At 40.1% G+C, this 7328-nt stretch overlaps 1 non-coding gene across 1 annotated transcript; it reads right to left on the bottom strand.

Annotated features, from left to right (window-relative positions):
- Window positions 1-1195: 1195 nt before the first annotated feature.
- On the bottom strand, window positions 1196-1302 carry LOC122496261. The gene has a single exon (XR_006300745.1). It is a non-coding gene; the product is annotated as a U6 spliceosomal RNA (small nuclear RNA).
- Window positions 1303-7328: the final 6026 nt, after the last annotated feature.

Raw genomic sequence — 7328 nt, 5'->3', positions numbered from 1 at the left:
TGGAGAAAGGTGCAAACAAGTGGAGTGAAATGGCAGCATTGTTCGGGTAAATGTTTGACGACTGGCTTTTTGGGGGGAAAGTTCTGATTTGTAGCATTGGCCAACTTCTGAGGTGCAAGTATTGCCAACATAGTTGAGTTCAAGCTGCCAACAGTATTGATCACAGTGTTTTAAAGAGATGTGCACAGGGGGCCCTGACGAGGCAAAGGGAGCTCCCCCCCGCCCCGCCCCGCCCCGCCCTGCACGGATGTGGCTCCTCGGCCTCTGTTGGCAATCCATGTGTGCTTCTAGCAGGAAACACGCCATCCTGTGCTGAAGTCACTTCTCCACCTCCCTCCCTTGGTCCCAAGGGCGTGAAGGACTGACTCATTCATCTTTATTTCACCACTGCAAACACAGAACCTGCAATAGCTCAATAAACATTTCTCGAGCAGAACAAAACTCCATTTCAATGTGATATTTATGTGGAGGATAATGTTCATCTCACCACCACTCCTAGAGCACTCAATGCAGGCTTATTTTGTCCTTTATTTATCTGGTATATAATAGGATTTGTACAATCCTTAGGCTAAGTAAATTCTCTTGAGCCTGCCTACATAACGTCTTTTTTTTTTTATAAGTAGTGAAAATTCAGCTTGAACTGAGCTGAACTACAAAGGATTTTAGTGCTGGTGTCTTAACTGTTTAGTAAGTAAAACCTTTTACATTAATCAGAAGAAGAGTATGGAAAATGAACTGTTACAGAACAATAGAGGAAGAGAAGCACACCTGGGTGGCTCAGTTGGTTAAGTGACTGACTCTTGACCTCGGCTCAGGTCATGATCTCATGATTCATGAGATCGAGCCCTGATCGAGCCCTGCACTGGGGATCTGTGCTGACAGTACAGAACCTACCTGGAATTCTCTTTCTGCCTCTCTTTCTGCCCCTTCCTTGCTGTGCATTCATGGTCTCTCTCTCAAAATAAATAAACTTAAAAAAAGAAGAGGGAGGGAGACTATTGTCACTCTCCTTTTTATTTTTGTAAGTAGTAGAGTTTACATCAGAAACAAGGAATGAGTTATAATCAAAGTCTTTTCACTTCTAGATGGTCCTTGTTGACCAGGCTCAGATAGCTCCTGTATGACATTTGTTCTGTCAGTCTCAATTCTTCATACTTTATTTATTTATTTTTTTTTGGCGGGAGTGACTTTTATTAAAAATATGGAACGCTTCACGAATTTGCGTGTCATCCTTGCACAGGGGCCATGCTAATCTTCTCTGTATCGTTCCAATTTTAGTATATGTGCTGCCGAAGCGAGCACCATACTTTATTTTCAAAACAAAACGTCGATAACCTATAATAAGAAGGAATGAGCTAACCACTGCCTGCCACAATGCCATGATCATGCTTTATTACCAAACTACTGAGTCTATAGTTGTTTTATCTCACTCATTCAGTGTCATTGGCTTTCCTTCACCCTAATGATATGAAAGAAATCGTGGAAATATGGCAGATTAAATGCATAGTTGATCTCCTCTCCTCCCCAAGCTTCATTAAAATGACCACAAATTACCACAGGTGAAAAGACAATAGCAGATGAGAGACAATCAACAAAATGTGTAATGGAAAGCAGGTGAACAAGTCGCCGCTGCTGTCTTAGCAGCAAGGTGAAAGCTATAACTTCACTGCTTGCAAGTGGGGAAGCCAATGGGAAGTTAGCCCATGGAGGCTGCAACAGCCTGGCAATGATCAGGAATGGAAGTGCCAGGAGCCTCTGAAAGCAGAGACGTAGAGTGGAGCTGGAAGGAAGATTGGATTGGAAGTGTATATAAGGAGCAGCAATATCCTGGCATGTAGGCAGGAAACTGTCCTCCCCTTCTGAAGAAGACCATAGCTTGATTTTTCAGTGAAGTTGAACAAGAGGGGCTCTGGACTTGGAGACATAAATGACAGCCAACAGGGTATAACAGCTCTGAAAACAAGTGAATGCCGCCATGCAAAACAGTGAGAGCTCCTGTCCTCTAACGAAATGGCAAGGGTTCCACTCAGTCACTTACAGTGTGATCCATCTGTCAAAGTCCTATTCATGCACACAGAGATTACAATCAGCTTTTTAGTATGTTACTCTTAAATATTAATAGTCAGTGAGATCTTTGAGGAACACTTAAAAGATAAAGAACAAAACAAACTGAAAAATGTATATCAGAGGAAAGAAACAGTTCATGGAGCATGGAAACAAATCTCCCCAAACCTCCCATTATAATTAGTATTTTCATAGAGATTAGATATTTATTATTGAGAGAGAGAGAAAGACAGAGCATGAGCAGGGGAGAGGCAGAGAGAGGAGGAGACACAGAATCCAAAGCAGGCTCCAGGCTCTGAACTGTCAGCACAGAGCCCGACGCGGGGCTCGAACTCATGAACCGTGAGACCATGACCTGAGCCGAAGTCAGACACTTAACCGACTGAGCCACCCAGGCACCCCGACAACACAAATTTTTAAAATACAAGAGTGACATCACATAAAAGGGCAGAGACGGGCACTTAAAGAAGCGGTACCTCCACTGAAACAGGCAGAAATTGGCAAAGATTGACAGAATCAATCTGTCAATCTTTGGTTTTGAACTCTGTAATCTAATCTTAAATTTGGGACAACCAGAACACTCCTAAATGAAGAAAAGGGCAACTGAATTTCAGTAAGAGGGCATTGTGGCATTTTTGCCCATTTGCCTACTATCTCATTCCCCAGTGCAGGGATAGCAGCAGCTATGGGAATGGTGGCCCACATTCCTGGTGGAGCTTGCTTTTGCAGGCTGGTTTCTCACTGAAGGAATGCCCCAGCTTATAGTCAAGATGCAAAAACTGAGAGAGTAGCTTTTTTTTCCCCTTTTGGCTCCGGGCATTTAAGGAACTCTCTCAGGTCATTGGCCAACCTCTGAAATAACAACAGAGATGGTAGTGACCACACGTGACCAAGAATACAGACTTTGCAAAAAATTGTTTGGGAAAGTCACTAAAAACCCTAAGCCATCAAAAAACAACAAAAGCAAGCCCTGAGGAAAGTTAATTTATTATACAAGAAATACTATTAAATATCAAAATATTAATTGTAATTTTTAAATGCCCATTTTTCAACAAAAAATTTCAAGGTGTACAGCGAATCATCTAAGTATGGCCCATTCATGGCAAAAAAGCAATTCGACAGAAACCACCTCTAAGGACATACAGACATTAGACTTACTAGACAAAGACTTTAAGTCAATGGTGTTAAATATGTTTAAAGAGCTAAAGGAAACTATGGACAAAGAACTAAGGAAAATGATAGATGAACAAATTGAGAACATCAATAAAATGATTGAAATTATAAAAAGGAACCAAGTAGAAATTCTAGAAATTGTAAGTACAATAACTAAAATAGAATTTCATTAGAAGAGTTCAACAGCAGATTGGAACTGGCAGAAAAAAGAATCCACAAACCTGAACATAAGATTATTAAAATTATCCAGTCTGAGGAACAGAAAGAAAAAAGAATAAAAATTAACAGAGTCTAAGAGAACTGTGGAACACAGCAAGTATAGCAAAATAAGCATTATGAGAGTCCCAGAAAGAAGAGAGAGAGACATAGAGAGACAGAGACAGAGAGAAAGGAACAGTAAGAATATTTGAAGAAATAGTGGCCAAAACTGCCTCCTAAATTTGATGAAATACATGAATTTACACATACAATAAGTTCAGTGAACATCAAAGAGGATAAATTCAGAGTTCCACACTGAGATACATAATCAAATTGTCCAATAACAAAGACAGAGAGAAACTAAAGCAGCGAGAAAGAAACAACTCATCATATACAAGGGGTCTTCGATAAGATGAACAACTGATTTCTCATCAGAAACTCTGGAGGCCAGAAGGATGATATATTTTAAATACTGAGAGAAAAAGAAACTGTACACTGACAGTTCTATATCCAACAAAACTATTCTTCAAAAATGAAGACAAAATAAAACAGTTCCAGAAAAACAAAAACTGAGGGATCTTTTGCTAGCCAACCTGTCCTATAAGAAATGCTGAACAGAGTCCTTGAGCTTTAAGGAAAGCTTACTAGCCAGTAACTCATACTCATGTGAATAAATAAAGAATTCCAGTAAAGGTAACTACATAGACAAATAAAAAAGCCAGTGTTACTGTATTTTTTGTCTGTAAATTTAATTTTATTCCTAAATGATTTAAAAGAAAAATTCATTTAAAAACACATATTTATGCTAATTGGCACTCAATATAGAAAGATGTGATTTGCATCAAAAACAATATAAAAGGGAACAGTAGGGGTGTCTGATTGGCTCAGTCCATTAAGCATCTAACTCCTGATTTCAGCTCAGGTCATAATCTCACCATTCATGGGATCAAGCCCCACGTTGGGCTCTGCTCTGGCAGTATGGAGCCTGCTTGGGATTCTCTCTCTCCCTGCCCCTCCCTCTCTCTCTCTCCTTCCCCTACAACTCCCCTTTAAATGTTTACTTATTTATTTATTTATTTTGAGAGAGAGAGAACAGGGTGGGGGGAGAGAAATGAAAAGAGAACTGGTTCTTTAACTTTTTTAATGTTTATTTCTTTTTGACAGAGAGAGGGAGAGACAGAGCATGAGTGGGGAAGGGGCAGAGAGAGAGGGAGACACAGAATCTGAAGCAGGCTCCAGTCTCTGAGCTGTCAGCACAGAGCCTGACACAAGGCTCAAACTCACGGACCACGAGATCATGACCTGGGCCGAAGTTGGACACTCAACCGACTGAGCCACCCAGGTGCCTCAAAGAGAGCTGGTTCTTAAAAAGTGCTGACAAAATTTCACTTCCACGTGCAAATAATGAAATTGGACCCTTACCTGATACCATACAAAAAATTAAATAAAATGGATCAAAGATGCCAATGTGAGAACTAAAATTATAAAACTCTTAGAAGAAAACAAAGGAAAATCTTTATAATCTTGGGTTTAATGATTAATAGGACACAAAATGGATGAATAGGTAAACAAAATGTGATGTGATATATATATGTATATAACATATATACATATTGAATATTATTCACCCATGAAAAGGAATGATGTTCTGACACATACTACAACATAAAAACTATAAGACTCAAATGGAAAAGTTAGAAATTTAAAAACATGATGTCAAATCAAAGGTTTTTTAATGTATGAATCAGCAGACTGAACACAAGGTGAGAAAAGACTCAGCCAACTTGATGAGAAGTAGAATGACATTAGACTTGTCAACAGCCATATTAGAATCTGCAAGATGATAGTCGCTTCTTTCAACCACCAATCAAGAATGAATTTAGAGACATTTTTATACATGAAGGACTTCAAAGAATTTACCTTTCATGTATCTTTCTTCAGAAACTTCCTGGAGTATGCTCTCCACCAAAATGAGGGAGTAAACAGAGAGAGGGAGAGACATGGGTTCTTGAATCAGGAGGTCCAAAAAAGGTGAGAGGCATGATTAGAGAATAGGACCCATAAGGGTCATCTGTCATCTTCAAGATGCTAGTGAGGGGAAGACGGCTGTGCAATAAGCCTAGCAGTAACAGGAGGGCATGGAGGCAGAGAGTTTTAGGAAGAATATTGCCAAGAAATTAAGGGATTCATGGCTTATCTAAAGTATTTGACGACAAGGAGGAGTCTTACAATGTGTCTGAGTGACAAGTTGAATTAGAGAAAAGTACGTTGAGAAACAATCAAGGAAGCAACAAAAAAGGGCAATTCTTTTCCCAGGAAAAAATATAAATGCCATTTAAACAAGAGGTGGAGACTGGAATGATGCAGCTGCATGTCAAGGAACACACGGGTTGATGGTCACCACCAGAAGCTAGGAACAGGCAAGGAAGGATTCAATCCAGAATCATGGAGGGATCGTGGCCCTAACAACACCTTGATCTCAGACTTCTAACCTCCAGAATTAGGAGAGAATAAGTTTATCATCTTTCAGCCACCCAGTCTGTGGGGCTTTGTTAAAGCACTCATAAGAAGTTAATAAATTCATTCCTTTGGTCAAGAAAAGGCATCGCTGAATAACTTTCATTATCTGCTGCCTAATTGTCCCTTGTTCCTACCTGGTCAAAACTTCTCTATTGGTGATCCATCTGACAAAATGACTCGTTACCGTCTGGCTTCCTTAATTCAACTGACCTCCCCATTCACCCTATCAGAGAGCCACACCTTGGACTTTGTCACTGCACACACCCATTTGAAAAGCTGTTCTCAAGAAATTGTAAATCACGGCGACCAAACACATTGTACATCATATTGTAGCTAGACCCTTCTAGCTGTAAAGGATACATTTTTCCTTCATTTCTGGTTAATTCCCAGTTACACTTTTCCACTGCTCTAAACTGGTTTTCTGAATTTTCCTAGAGCCCTCAATCATAACCATGGTTCCTGGTCTTCTCAATTCATGCTTTTTTTCTTTTTTAAACAACCAAGAATCCCTTCTTCACCTGCTTGGGCATCCAGGACCACGGCAGGGCCCCTCAGGCCATACCTGCTGGCCTGGCTGTGAGTAGGAGGCAGTGACCCCAGAGAAGATGCAGGTTGATTTGTGTCCACCCTTGCCTTCAGTGAGCAAAACCAAACAAAATTTGAATTTTTAGATTAAAATTTTAAAATATATATAAATAATCCCAACCTAGGTAAGTCCTCAGCATCTCCACATTCTGGCAGCCAGCTATCCTATCTGCTTTATCTTCCATGACCCTCATTGATCCTATTATCCAATTATGCTCCTCCCGGAGCTAGGTTAGCAACAGAAGATGAGACCTAGTGTAGTTGAAAAATTCATAAAATACTTTTTTATTAGGAGAAGCAATGTCATTTTTAAGCCACTACTGTGACACTTAGAGAATTTACCTAGAGTGTTAGAAAGGTAATTGGCCAAAACAGCCATATTGATAATCCATTTAACTAGCTGCCTCACAAATTAACCTTCTCAACTCCACTGGCCTTCACCTCACTCCATCAGCCACCCACCAGCAATGTCACAGCTTGGATCTTGTCATTGCTTAGACTTGTTCCACCTCCAGAATTTTCTTGTTGGAGGTGTTTCTCTTGACAAGAACTTTCTTGACTTCTACCTCTCCCACACACTTATACCCATTGAACCTGCTCTTCTTCCTCATTATGGATTCTTGTTCCTTAACTCCTCCCCATTCTCCCAGTCACCTGTGACCTCCTCTGAAGGTGATCATCTGCCTTCCTTCCCACTCAGAATGAAACTCTATGGATTAAAGACACTGAGTTAATCATCACTGCATTTAAATTATAATAGTGATGAGTTAAATTTGATTTTGGAATTC

Source organism: Prionailurus bengalensis, chromosome A1, assembly GCF_016509475.1.
Source record: "Prionailurus bengalensis isolate Pbe53 chromosome A1, Fcat_Pben_1.1_paternal_pri, whole genome shotgun sequence".
Classification (NCBI taxonomy): Eukaryota; Metazoa; Chordata; class Mammalia; order Carnivora; family Felidae; genus Prionailurus; species Prionailurus bengalensis.
Note: the sequence above shows the minus strand (reverse complement) of the source record. Positions and strands in the feature narration are given on the sequence as shown.